The 15,707-nt window shown below is 33.4% G+C and overlaps 1 protein-coding gene across 1 annotated transcript in view; it reads right to left on the minus strand.

Annotated features, from left to right (window-relative positions):
• LOC127711838 (uncharacterized) overlaps positions 1–8,516 on the minus strand; it is a 78,911-nt gene extending 70,395 nt beyond the window's left edge. Inside the window, exon 1 of the mRNA XM_052217998.1 lies at positions 8,428–8,516. The gene's annotated coding sequence lies outside the window, so the exon portion shown is untranslated. The remainder of the gene's footprint in view (positions 1–8,427) is intronic.
• Positions 8,517–15,707: the final 7,191 nt, after the last annotated feature.

A 15,707-nucleotide genomic window follows, 5' to 3' on the forward strand; every position in this document is an offset into this window, starting at 1 on the left:
TCGCCAAACACGCTCTGGGACTCTGTCAACTAGATCCTCTAACTTGACTTAGGAATACAGATTGCCGCAACTCCTTGTAAATGAATTACGGAATTCCCAAAACTTCATCTATAAGACTTATAAGACACAAAGCTGTGCATCTGCTACATTATGTTTTAACTAGCTTTATTTGGGAAGGGGTTTCACATGACAAAAACAAAAGAATGCGCTTCTTTCTATAAATGTGTACACGATCAACACTTTTACAACCCTATCAAATTGCTAAAAGAAGCATTCATTTCTTATTTATAACTTAGGCTATATTTTTTGGAGAGGGTTGTCGACACAGGACAGTGTCCCTTTGAAAACTCACCCCTCTTCCCTCCCCTACCCTTCCCCCCCCCAAAAAAAAAACAAAAGAGAAGACAAACGGATCTCTGACTTGATAAGATAATCATCACTAAATAAGTACGTAAACAATATTGCTAATCTTTTCTCAAAAACAAAATACCGGTAGTAATTTACAATAGTTTTTGATGGCAAACATTGAGGAATATATCAAACCCCATTTTTGCTTATCGCAATGACCATAAGTTTTAAAGAATTCGAAATTCGGTGTTCATGAATCGTTTTATATAGATCTATAGAATAATTTTAAGGACTTAGTCAAACGCGTATTCATCAATCAACTGTTTTGATATGACATAATTTTGCATTTAATTGGCCAGACACTTATAATACTGTATTATATTTCACTGATTTAACACACCAAAAAAGTGCCTTTTCAATTTCGTCTTAATTGCATAGGTTAACTGGCATTGCTTTCATATAAGATTGATAAAAAATATGGACATATGGTATGATTACCAAAGAGACAACTATCCACTAGAGTTAAAATGAAGTGGAGGTGAGCAATTACAGGCAACCGTATGGCCGTACTTTATTGCGTTAAGAATTTAAACGCTGCTTACATGGACTGCGCTCTTTTTTTTTATTTAGCTAAAAATTTTTCGCTTAAAATCTTATCCCATATTGGAGCACAGCTTGTGCTTCAGAAAACTTCACACATCATCTTCTTTCAATTAATTACTGATGTAGGATATCTGTGACAAAATATATTAGTATAATAGTCCCAGAGGATATCAAATATATATATATATAGTCTCGATATCATAGGTTTGAACGTTGTTTTCAATTTAGACTTGTTATTTTTTTCCGTTTGGGCTTGCATTATATTTGCCTTCGGGTTTATATGATCTGTTTATCCTATTTCGACTCTTCAAAATTCAAGAGTCTATCCCAAATTGTGGTAAATTGTATGGCCTTCCAAATACCGTTTCGATTCCTAACATCACTGAAGAGACATTAATTGTCGAAATCCGGATATGGTGTACAAATTTTTGCACCTCATGTTTGCGGTATACCATCTTTTCCGCAAGTTTATTGTTTTCTGTTTGGTATTAAATTGATAATTAAGATCCATTTTGTTACATCTGTGATCCGTTTATTTGGCAATCGCCATAACAGTCAGCAGGGTTTAAGAACATCCGTTGTTCGACCTGCTAGTCAAATGCCTTTTGTTAAAATATACTTTTTCACTTTTTTGGTCTTTTGAAAAATGTTGTTTGTGCTGTATTTAGACCCCTCTACCAAGAAATTTGTTTTGTATGCACACGTATAAAAATTGCGGTTTTTATCCAACGCAACCATAGGTTTGAACGTTGTTTTCAATTTAGACTTGTTTATATAGTCTTATCTCTTCAACAACGGTATAACGGTAATGAATATTCATTAGATCAATTAAATACGCAGGTGGTCGTAGAAAAGAACAGATGTATTCCGAAAAAGACTTCCGGTGTTCCGAAAGACTATGGAGGTCGTTTACGCAATAACTTGTATTTGCTATTTACTATCAATTCCAAGTTTACTATCCACAGCGGTCACTGATATCTCGAGACTGATATATTATACTATATCATGTATATAGCGAGTATAATATATCGAAATTTAAACAGTTACATTGTAATGCTAGTACTGATGAAAAACTCCTCAGGGAGCTGCGCCATTATTTCTAAAGGTCTTGAGTGATCAGAAAATAACTGAAAATTGTGGACTGTTATCAAGGCTTTTTACGGATACACTTTGTTTACAAGTTTACCTGTGACATTCATATATCGATTTTTACCTGGTTTGAAATAATGAGGCACAATACTGAGATAAATTAAAAACCAATTGTTCAGGGAACAATTGAAGGTCTTTCCACCCGAAACGATATATTTTGATGTGAAAAATATTAAAACTCGGTTAGAAATGTAATTTTCGGTGCCAAATGAGAGCTTATTATACGCTGAATTTAAAAATATATGGTTTCTATACATTTTTGTGTGAAATAAGGGAGATAATTTGTTACTTCCGGTTTGAAAAAAGCACTTCCGGTATCATTTGATAGTTTACCTGACACTGATTCCAAAAATATATGGTTCTATGTACTTTTACATTAAATATGGACAAGAAATAGCTACTTCCGGTTTACAAAAGGTCCTTTCCGGTTGATTTTTTCAAGATCATATGGCTTGCAACCTAATGCACAAAGTACCATAGCTTTATCAGGCATACATAAAAAGTTAAAGCAAAGGTCAAAATCTTGAATGTCAAATCAAACTTTGACCTTGACCCCAATTTCAAGGTCATGAAACAAGGGCCTCAAATCAAAACACTCTAGGTCTCTACTATATATTGTTAATGAGTTATATTACCATGCAGCTAATATTAGATATAAAAGGGGCGAAAACTCCCATTAAATGTCTACGTACCCTTTCAACTAAAATTTACGTGTTACGACATGTCGCAACTAACAATTCTGTAAAAATATTTTGTCGATATCTTATACAATCTCTGAAAATAAGTGATAACAAGCCAAAATCAAAATTAAGAATATGACCTTGACCTTTGACCTTGGCCTTATTTCCTTTTTTGGACCGAGGACCTCAAAACAAAAGACCTCAGGTCTCTATAAGTTATGGTTTTTCAGTAACAAATGCACATGACTTATATCAAATGCATAAGGGGAAATAACTCTCATATGGAGTCTCCGGATAGGTTCGGTCAAAATTAATTAAATCATCCTGAGGATATAACGAGCAATTTGGTAAAATAAATTAGTCGGTTTCTTATGCGGTTGCGACGTATAAGTAATAACAAGAACAACAGTGTTCGGGGAGGTAACTCTTACATGGAAAAGTTTTTGGTTACGCGGTGTCAGTTTAAAAAGCATATTAACTGTTCGATATCATATACCATATGTCTAAGCGACATCTTGCGAAACAAAAAAACAGCGAAGGAAAAAAAATTAGGCGGAAGAAAAAAAATAATAATAATTAAAAACCAATTGTTCAGAGAACAATTGAAGGTCTTTCCACCAGTAAGGATCTATTTTGATATGAAAATATTTAAATTTGGTTTTGAATGTCAATTTCAGCGTCAAATGACAGCTTATTGAACGCTGATTCCAAAAACATATGGTTTCTATACAAAAAAATATAAATAAGGGAGATAATGTTTTACTTCCGGTTTAAAAGATGTTACTTTCGGTATTGTTTGATAGTTTAGTTGACACTGATTCCAAAAATATATGGTTCTATATACTTTTACATTAATTTAGTACAAAAAATAGCTACTTCCGGTTTACAAAAGGTCACTTCCGGTTGGCTTTTTCAAGGTCACATTGCTTGCAACCTAATGCCACTAGTCCCATGTCTTTATCATGTATACATATGAGGTAAAAGCAAAGGTCAAAATCTAGAACGTTAAATTTAACTTTGACCTTGAGCTCAATTTCAAGATCATAAACCAAGGAACTCAAATCAAAAGACTCTAGGTCTTAATTATATATGATAAATGAGTTATATCACCATACGTGTAATTTTAGATATACTAGGGGAGAAAACTCCCATTAAATGTCTCCGTACCCTTTCAACTCAAATTTACATGTTACGACATGTCGCAACTATCAATTCTGTAAAAAATATGTTGTCGATATCTTATAAGATTTCTGAAAATTAGTGATAACAAGCTAAAATCAAAATTTTGATCATGACCTTGACCTTTGACCTTGACCTCATTTTCATTTTTTTGGACCAAGGACCTCAAATCAAAAGACCCTAGGCCTCTATCACTTATGGTTTTCCAGTTAAAAATACATTTCATTTATATCAAATACAAAAGGGGGAATAACTCTCATATAGAATCTCTATACGGCTTCGGTCAAAATAAAACAGAACATCCTGAGGATACAACGAGCAATTTGGAAAAATAAATTTGTTGGTTTTTTATACGGTTGCGAAGCCTTAGAGATAACAAGAAAAACAGTGTTCGGGGAGACAACTCTTATATGGGAAAGTATTCAGTTAAGCGGTGTCAGTTTCAAAAGCGTATAAACTGTTCGATATCATATTCCAAATATCTAAGCGACATCTTGCGAAACAAAAAAACAGCGAAGGAAAATAATTAGGCGGAAGAAAAAAAAAAAAAAATAATAATCAGAAGAAAACCAATAGGTCTTTCCACGGAAAAGTGGAAAGACCTAATAATCAGAACAAAACCGATAGGTCTTTCCACGGAAAAGTGGAAAGACCTAATTAAAGTGCATGTATTACTTTGAATGACATGAAAGCTAACATCCCATCTCCTTTGTTCTACCAGGGTGTGATCTGAGCCGGATCATCACTACCAGATCACCCCAGCTTGAGTTTCTTTGTTTTGCATGCTTTCCTTTGTTTTGTAAGGGGGGGGGGGGGGGGGGGTCCGGGGGTTTGAACCCCCCTTTTTTTGGACGATCAATGCATTTGAATGGGGATATATGGTTGGAACCCCCCTTTATCCTGGGTTGGGAACCCCCCTCCTTTTTAAAATGACTGGATCCGCCCCTGGTGTACAGTAAGATCACCCTCCGGCGTCACATACCACGTCGTCATGGAATAACAAGTACCTACAAATCCTTAGAATCCTACACTACCAAATGGTCATCTGTTGAGTGAAAGAAATTGGACTTGTAACTAATTTGTAACTTTCGGAAGAGTACCCTGTGTCAGCACGCGTACGACAATCTCAGAGAATTAATGAAACGCCTCTTTATTCCTGGTTGATAGCAGAGAACGAAGGAGTCATGTAGGTGCAATGCTGTTCAAATTGCATAGAAATAAAATATCCATATTGTGAAAGGGTTATGAAACTAGAAACGTCACTCGACAAAAAAATATTCTAGAAAGACAAGATGGAAAATTAGTGTTAAAAAGGTCTCATCTGAGTACTATTATCAGGCATGTCGAGTACAATGCCAGCTTTTAGTTTGTGAAATGGAATTTGTGTGACTTTATTGTAAGGACTGAAGTTGATTTCCATGCTGAAATGATTGCTGGATTGATTATTTGTACTCGTCAGACGGTGTGCAAACTTAATAAAGAGAATGTGCCCGATTGGTTGCGACAATCGAAACTGTATGTTCGTATAGTTTCATTTCAAGTGTGTGAAATTAAATGTGTCCAAAAAGTAGATTGGATATGTTCTGCTTGCCGAAAACTTTCAAATAATAAATATTTGTGGTGTATAATACTTTTTTATTTTTTTCAAACATATATTTTCAGTGTAAATAAGGTACATGTATAGATGATTAAAAACTAAAAATGGGGTATACAATGTACAAATGTACATAAATGAGACAGCAACCTAACATTGACCAAAATTAACCATCTCAAGTCTCTGGTCCATGTTTTACCATTGTCAAGTCAACATCCGGTATTAGGAAAAGGTGCCTTTTAAAAACGAAAGTAAAGTTTCTGATATCATGCTTTTGCATTAATAAAGAGTCTAAGGCATATTTTAGTAATTAGCTGATTTTGCACACTTCGAATGATGCACTGTCAATTAACAGTTTACGTCGGAACATTGAATTTATATCATAAGTCTGAAGCTTAATATCGTTTTTTATCGGTCGTCCCACTGTCTATATCACTCTGCTCAGCTCTTTTAAAATAAAATTGCTTATCATATACTTGTATAAAATATTACTAAAATTTTACAGTTCAATAACATTTAAAAAATATTAAAAGGCTATGAAAGGATTACTAGGTTTATTTATCAGATTCCAAAGAATTTCCTCAGCGGGCTGATAAAGGAACCTTTATTGACTGCTTCCGGAATGTTATCACATGCCTTTCCGTTAATTTCCGTGACGTTTATCACTTGCAACGTCGTGCATTTCCGGAAATTTGTTCGAAAACGACAACACAGTGCGGAAAACCGCAAGTGATTTAAGACTTTCCACAAAATAGTTGAGGAGCAAATTTCAAACTAAGAACATGTTAATTGTTGTGACAAGATAAATAAAATGTTTGTAATATCAATAAAAACAATAAAAGTTAAGACATTTGTATTTGGTTGTCTGTAAATTATTATCTAAAAATTCATGGAAAGACAAAATTTTAATTAATAGTTCTTGTCTGTATTTCTTCTGTTGAAGTATATGATAAAAAGATAATTACATGTCATTTATCATATCAGACCCTTTATCGGCCCTCGTTCATGATATCTTTTGATATGAAAAATGCCATGTAATAATCTGATAATATCACGGTTTTGTGACGTCAAATACATTGACCCGGCCTTAATAACTTTGACCCGGACATATCAATGACGTCATAATGTATGAACCGACGTTAAAAAGTTTGACCCAAACTTATCAAGACGTCTTCCGGTTTGCTGGTGAAACAAAAAAAAACCACTTGTTTCTATCATGATTGATTGATTGTTGGTTGCTTAACGTCCTTGTTTCTATCATGCAAAATACGCTTATACAACCCGATAAACCGTTTATCTGGTTGTCTGCATATTGATATTGTAAAATATCAGCTGCTCGACACAATATGAAGCCTTTTGAACTGGGTCGCTGCCCTCACTCGACAAATAGCTTCATATTGTGACTCGCAGCTGATATTTTACGATATCAGTATGCAGACAACCTGATAATCGGTACATGACAATCATTCTTATGACGCCCAACTGATTACCATGATTGCCTTTCATTAATAAGTCTAAAAGGATTAAAATCGGGATAAGAAAATATGTCCGGCTGGCTCAAATATTTTTTGGAAGCCCTGGTGTCAACCAACAAATTTCAAGAAGAAAACATGGTCATCAACACTAGACATGTGTCTATACAATACATATAAAAGTAAGAAGATGTGTTATAATGACCAATGAGACAACTCTCTGCCAGAGACCAAATAACATTGAGATAACAACAATATGTCACCGCAAGGCCTTCAAAAATGAGCGAAAACCATACCGCATAGAAAGCTATAAAAGTCCCTGAAATGACAAATGTATAACGTATCAAGCGAGAAAACTAGCGGCCTGATTTATGTACAAAACAATAATTGAAAAACAAATATGTTCAAACATTATATATGGCAAGATCTAAATCGACATCATCACCTAGTTCTCAAAATAACCCTCCAAAAAAGACAATTGTAAACTATGACAAGATAACTACTGATAAGGTGAAGGTTTTTTGGCCGGAGATGCATATCTTGAGTGAGGTTCAATAAATAAATAATAACTCAATTAACCCTACATCTTACAACATGTACAACTAAATACATTTTACTATACATGTAGGTACATGTACAATGAAAAAGGGATACAAGAAAGACACTTTATAAACAATTTTATATCGTATTAATGAATGATAGTGGTTATGCGTCTCATTGGCAATCTAACCACATCTCCTTATTTTTTATATCAATGTTAATAAAATGCTCGACAGGTCGCAGCTTGATGCGACCACAAACCATGAACAGTTGGGGCAAATATGGACCTCAATGTGAACCAATTTGGTAACAGGGCACAAAATCGAAAATCTATAAATACACGGTTGGTTTCAGCATATCGAAGGACCCATATATTCAATTTGTGTTGACTTAAAGGGGCACTAGCTGTCAAATTCATGTTCACCGATTTGACTCATATTCTCATATTTGATTTATTACCATGTAAAACATTTATCCAAATTATAAAAAGTCTAAAATAAACAATTTACAGGGCATGGGCTCGATAATATGTAGTTTCTTTTCGTGTGTATTTTAGTCTTGACGCCATCTAATTAACTATCGAGTTGACCTCCGGAAACCTCCGATGGTCATATAAGCGATATATTTGTTTTTTCCGGTCCGATGTTATACAGGGCTAACACCACAATATTTATAAATACTTCGACTCAAACTTAGCCCAACAATGTTGTACCTGCAAAATTTGCATGAGCAGAGTTTTGTTTTGTTTTGTACTATCCTCAAAGGTAAATGAAATACTTTACTTAAATTAAAGTGCCGGGAACAAAAGTTAAAATTATCATTATTCGCATTGCATCACAACATTCAATATACGATAACTTACGTATTCGCCTATGTTTGAAAACATGACACACATAAAATATATTTTTAAATTCCATTTGTAAAAGACTAAAAATGTCTACTAACACCGCCATGAACAATGTATGTGATCTTTTTTTTTTATCTTTCCCAGAAGACATGCACTAAAACATTGAACTTATATATAATAATATTTAGTCAGGTTTTGGGCAGTGTATATTATGTGACATTCCCGACTTCAGACTTGTCTAAAACATGAATTTCACTTATATTACTTGGTTTGTTTGTTATGGTGATTTTTTTAATGTATTTTGACCACTATTAATTTTGAAAAACACAGCCAGCCTTCTGTTTTACAGGACAAGTGAAATATTTTGTTATTTGCTGTACAAATAGCTTTCTCGTGTGGGCAATATTTATAATAATACATTCAGCCATTTTTTTATTATTTGTTGCGAAAATACAGTGATTTTGAATTTAAAAAAAAAGGTACAATTGAAGGATACTCATAATTATTTACCCTATTTGAGCCTCTGACATTCTTGTGTATCATATGACGACTACATTGTGGTTACAATTGGGGGAAAAGACGTCTTACATACACTGGTTGTTTACGAAATATGTACTGACATCTCTATGTAATTATCAATAAAATCACTAAACTCTAGATTTTATCAATAAAATCACTAAAATCTAGACTTACTCTTAATGGCGACTCAATTGCGTCATTTTTTTGTGTAATTTCAGTGTATCGGATTTATTTGCCCTTGATGGGCCCTGAAATTTAGAAAAATATAATATTATTATATTTTGTTTTATTCTATTTTATACATGTAAGACTATTTAAACTATTTAAATAGATATATGGGGACGATACGCTTTTCGGATGGGGGATATAGGGGGTAAAAGAGTGGGTAAGTGGGATATATAGGAGGTAAAAACGTGGGAAAGTGTGTGATTAAGGGGTGAAAAAGTGGGATCTGGGGAAAAGAAGGACAAAAGTGAGAAGTGACCACATGTTTGTCCTTAGATCCCTTTTTTCAGGCTGATATCCAGTCGAAGTTTAATGTAGGTGCAAAATTTAGGATTGCTTGCATCATATATAAATCAAATCAAATCAAATCAAATCAAATATTTATTATTCCAATCATGGTCCCACAGGGGGCATTTACAATTAACAATTATGATAGTATAAGCAACAAACATGAGACATTGTACAGTATATAACGTGACAGATATTATAATAGACAATGAAAATAGCATTAATAACAAAAATACATTAAAAGTACTCGTGAGTATTTTTTTCCCCTTCCTTCCTTATGTCCAGCAGTGTAAAAAAAAAAAAAAAAAAAAAAAGTATTAATAATAAAGTTTGAACAAACTTAAATTATTATCTATAAAGATGGAAATTTGTTAATCTGCAGGAGACACCAAGGGACGGTGCTCTAGGATATACTGTTGATTGCGATAGGCAATAACAGCAATCCTCCCCGTGTCAGAAGCAGATGAACAAAGTAAATAGAGAAACTGAATCCGGTCAATTAACAAATAATTATTTTTTTTTTTAAATAACAACAAACATGTCATATAAATCTGCTATTTGCAGTGTTTAACCAGGAATATACACAAATCTTTTAATACAGTTAAGTTCTCACAAGACAACAGCCATAGCAATTTCTCTTGGGAATTTAAGTTAATGAAATTGTGACATGATTCCGAAATAATGTCATATAAATGGTGTCTGTCTTCCTTATATTTTGTGCAATAAAAGAGAAAATGAACTTCATCTTCAACATGACCAGAGTTACACTGCTGACATAGTCTAAGGTGTGGAGGAGTACCCTGGTATCGTCCTATTTCAATCTGCAAATGGTGATATGACACCCTAAATTTTGTTAATGATCTCCTAAGTTCAAAATTGGACATGATATTTAGATATTTTTCGAAACCATAATTATTCTTAAATTTTACATAAGTGCGGAGCTTCCCTTCTGAATTCTTGGTCAGTTGATCCTTCCAAATTTTTATGCATGACTCTTTCAATATTTTCCTGATGGTATTTTTTGAAATATTTTCCCCATCATTTAGGTTTGCAAACCTAGGAAGAGTTTTTAAAATTTGTTGAAGAGAGCCATACCATGACGATTTATGCTGAGAAAATAAAGTTTTTGAATGCTGGTATGCATCTTGTAATAAAGGAAATGAGTCTAAATTTTCTAGTCTAAGCCAATAATTCAAAATAGATTTGACTAAGTCAAAGTACAGTGGAAACCGACCAAGTTCAGATAAGGCTGCAAAATTTGTGGTTTTTTTGTGCACACCCAGAATAAATTTACAAAATTTACTGTGTAGCTTTTCACAAGTTAAATTCGAATAAATTTTATCTAATGTTAACTGGTTTCCAGATCTAAATTTTGCAATAAAGGGATTAAATGAGCTCCAAATTTCACTTCCATAAAGAAGAATAGGCTTAATAGTATGATCAAAAACATGTATACTAGTTTTTAAGCTAAGATTTAGAGATAATAAATCTTTTCTAAGTTTAAAATATGCTTTTAAAGCTTTCTTGTATAATTCATTCTGAGCATAGGAGAATGTACCTGAAGCACTAAAATACACACCTAGATATTTACAATGTTGTACACATTCTATATCATATTCTTTGTATTTAAATTTGAGGCGGATATGTCTGCCTGCCTTGTTGAAAATCACAATTTTTGTTTTATTAGGGTTGAGAGTAAGACACCAATCTTGACAATATTTTCCCATAATATCAAGTTTTGATTGAAGACCAGTAGCTGTAGTAGATAGTAAAATGATATCATCGGCATACATCAGACAATGGATAGATCGCCCATTTATATTTACAGGGTCTAGAGATTTTTCCAAATAGTTGGGAAGGTCATTGATGAAAACCTTAAACAGGTTAGGACTTAGATTATCTCCCTGTTTAACTCCAAGCTGTATAGGGAAGAAATCAGTAATGCTGTTCTTAATTCGAATGCAGGATTTGCTTACCTCATACATTTGCTTAATGATATTGTAAAATAATGTGCCTACACCAATTTTTAAAAGCTTAATTTTCAATCCGGTGTGAATAACAGTGTCAAAAGCCTTTTGAAAATCAACAAAGCAGGCATACACCCTACCGTCTTTTGAATTACAATATTCAACTATAATACATTTCAAAATAAATAAATGATGACAAGTTCTAGCCTTTCTTGTAAAACCTATCTGACACTCATGTATGATATTGTGTTTATCCATACATACATCAAGCCTATTATTTAACACACTGTTGAATAATTTTCCTATGGCACTAGTTACTGCAATACCCCTGTAATTATTTGGATCAGATATATCGTTAGATTTATGTACTGGTGTAATATATCCAAGAGCCCAAGCACAGGGATAATTACCACTTGACAGACAAGCATTAAATAGCTTATGAATACAAGGAATAAGAGCAGTTTGTCCACATTTAAGCATGTTATTAGATAAATGATCTAGTCCTGGCGACTTGTTATATTTCAGTTTTGATATAGCTTTAGAAATTTCTTCTTGACTAATTAGCATGTCAAGTTCATTAAAGATTTTTTCTTTTTGTAGACTGTCTAGTAATTTATCAAGTTCGCTAAGGCGTTGTTTGAAACTGTCTTTTACTTCATTTAAATTTTTGAAGTGATTTACCCAGGTGGATGGATCAACGGCAGAACTTTTATGGTCTCTTTCTCTCATATCTCTCAAGTCATTAACAAGATTCCAATAAAGCTTTGGATTATTCTCATGAAGAGATTCCAACTGGGTCAATATTGACTGCCTATGCTGTCTATATTTAAACTTACGTAGTTTTTTATACTCTCGATAAAGTTTGTAGTAATGGTTTCTCACGAAATTGTCCTTTGGAAATTTGCTATATATACGAGCATATCTGATGAGGTTTTGTCTAGTTTTCCCAAGATCTTTGTCAAACCATTTTTTATTTTTAGATTTTGAGGGAGAAGTTTTTACAAATTTTGGCTTTTTGAGAGATGAATGTGCAGCTGACAGTATAAGATCAGTAAGTTCTGTCGTCGCTTCATCCACTGACACTTGTGTGTCTTTAATACAATTATTGTTAAACTCTAAAAGCTTGTTTTGTATATCTGATGAACACATTGCAAGCTGGAACTTATAAGAAGAATCATCAGACCAAATAAAATTAGGTTCCATAGGTTGTATACAGACATTATCATCTTTTTGTATAGTGTACTTAGCTGACATTGTCCATTCCAGCTTGCAATGAGTATCTGATAAGGTAGGTATAAAGTCAGCTACCTTAAAATGTAAAACCTGATCCAGGATACCCTCCGACACCATAACATAATCTAACACACTTGCTCCATTAGGAGTATAACATGTAAAGTGGCCAAACATATCACCAAGGGTGCGACCATTAAGGATTCGTATTTGTTGACTCACACATAAATCCAATAGTTCTTTGCCTCTTGTATCTATGGTCATATCTGGACTATATCTATTGAGTATTTTTTTATCAATAGGATAATTATCATAGACTGGCGTGTATCGGTGGTCATCATGTAAAATGAAATCAGATTGTACTGATATTCTTGCATTAAAGTCCCCGCAAAGAAGAATGTTTCCTACCCTCTGATATTTACATATATCTGCTTCAATACAATCCAGGATATCTTTATCTAGACCCTTGGTGTATGCTGAGCCACTAGGTGGATAATAAACAATACAAATATATAAATCATTGTCAAAACCAAAAAAATCCATATCAAGTTTAATCCATTGATAGTCAGGATTAGTATTTCTTAATATTTTAACATGAGTTTTTACAGCTGGCTTTCTCAAAATTGCCAAACCGCCAAAATGACGATTATTGTGCTTTGATGTTGGTCTACATACTGGGTGATAATGAAATTGACCAATGTTAAAAATGTTGGCATTATATCCTAGATGTGTTTCAGCTAGAAAAACTATATCATATTTGTTTATTACTTTTAAAAAGAGTGGGTCTGTTGTCTTAACATTAGTTTTAGATATTAAGCCCCCTGTGTTCCAAAAGTACATTTTGATACATGCACTAGATCTTGAATTGATTGGCATTTTATTCGTATACCTAACAGGTAACACTCAAGAAATAAAAAATAAATGAATGACTATGTACAGCACAAAAAAAAGAGAGTGATAAGAAAAGTTTTCCTTATTCTTTTAAATTTAACTGAATCAGTTATAAATCAAATTTAGCTAAGATTGAGCCAAAAATAAACACAAGAATTTACCTGTTTTACTTTATGTTAAACTTGGGGATTTATTCCTTGCAAATGAATCTGTGTATAGATAATTGCTTTGTTAACCAATTTTACTTGAAAAAAAAGTGTATAGCAATTGTAAAACACAATATATGTAATCAAATGACAATTTGATATTTACTATATCAGTAAATCATAAAAATTGACACACAATCTCTTTAAATTATATACATTTTATATAGAACTGAAAATTGTGCTTTTCAGTTATGCCGTTGACTACGCCCACGTCCTTTTGTCTTCCATGACTTTGATTGGCTTCTTGAGCGACGGCTAGGTAAAGGCACATCTAATGCAGCATGTACAGCCCGTTTTATATTGCCGGCTAAGATTGAAATTCCTTTGTCATTGAGATGGTAGCCATCCTCGCGTATAAGATCTTTATTTGGATTACCATAGAGGAGCATATTGCTATGTTCTGCAAAGTAGACATTATCCATACCAGAAAACTTCTGTTTCAACAAAACATTGATTATCTGCCCATTTGTTGAATTATTAATGGTGTCACATCTTGGTGTTGTGAATGAAACAACAATTTTAATAAGTGGCCATTTTGAAAAGATGAGTGATGTTAGATCAAACATTTCATCAACACATGCTGCTGGTTTTTTGGTCTTCAGGTCATAAGACTGAAGGTGGAGTTGTAACTGTTGCTAGATATTCAGTGGCTTGCTGCATTGTATATTTTGTTACTTTGTTAACTTCAGCTATATTTGTAAGTTTCGGTGCATTAATTCCCTCAGTGTTAGATGTTCCAACAAGTAAGACGGTCAGGTTGGCGTTTGATGGGCTTATTGGGATGTCAGCTTTGAATTGTGTTCCAGAATCTATCATTATTGAGAGTTGCATTTTTAATTCAATTATTTCATCTCTCGAGATATTAAGTTTTGAAGATAGTTCTTTGACTGATAGATTGAGGCATTGAATTTCATCATTCTTATCCCTTATTCTGTGTTCATAAGTTTCTTGTGCATAGTTGGCACTGGAGACGGTATTTCTTAACTGTTCCCGTGTCTCATTTAACAAGCTTTCATTATGAGATAATTCATCCTTCAGATGATGTAGCTTGTTTTCTAATATGGAAATGTTCCCATCTGCTTGAGATTTAACCATGTTACTTGTTGACTTTAAGGTATCTATCTTTGAGTTAAGAGCAGTGATTATTTTATCAGTGTTGTCCATACAACTATTTTCTAACTTCAGAATGGCATTAGAGAAACAGGATTCCATCCTTTCTAAGTCACATTTATCAATACATGAACTTTATTATTTAAATCACTTAGAGTTGTAGATGGGAGCAATTTTGTAGGTTGATCATGAGATAGATGTATGTCTGTAACTGTCTCACCACTACCACAGCTGATGCCATCGGTATGTTGGCTTGTCTTAGTGTTAATAACCTCCTTAACAATAGTATAATCATCCAGTTCATGGGATTGTGACATGATATCCTTGCTATTTAATTCTGTGGGGAGAGTCCCAGATAATTCCCTAATTATCAGCATTAAATTCGGAAAATCTTATTTGATAAAATCATGATGGTGACTCCCCTGTACCTGTATGAGTCCTGTTTTTATAAAGAATGTTAATTTGTATAGTCTTTCGTCTTTGTTATTTTTCACATCAATGGTGATAGACTTAAGTGTCGTGGATGAAGAGATGATTTAGGGGTTGTCTACCCATGTGATTATTTTGATATAAGAAGATGTGGTATGAGTGTCAATGATACAACTCTCCATTAAAGTCACAATTTGTAAAAGTAAACCATTATAGATCAAAGTACGGCCTTCAACACGGAGCATTGGCTCGCACCGAACAGCAAGCTATAAAGGGCTCCAAAATGACTAGTGTAAAACCATTCAAACAGGAAAACCAACGATCTAATCTATATAAAAAACGAGAAACACTTATGAACCACATCAACAAACGACAACCACTGAACATCAGGTTCCTGAAATGTTTTACTTAAATTATAGTATGGTACTTC

This window comes from Mytilus californianus, unplaced genomic scaffold (genome assembly GCF_021869535.1).
Source record: "Mytilus californianus isolate M0D057914Y unplaced genomic scaffold, xbMytCali1.0.p SCAF_8, whole genome shotgun sequence".
Lineage (NCBI taxonomy): Eukaryota > Metazoa > Mollusca > Bivalvia > Mytilida > Mytilidae > Mytilus > Mytilus californianus.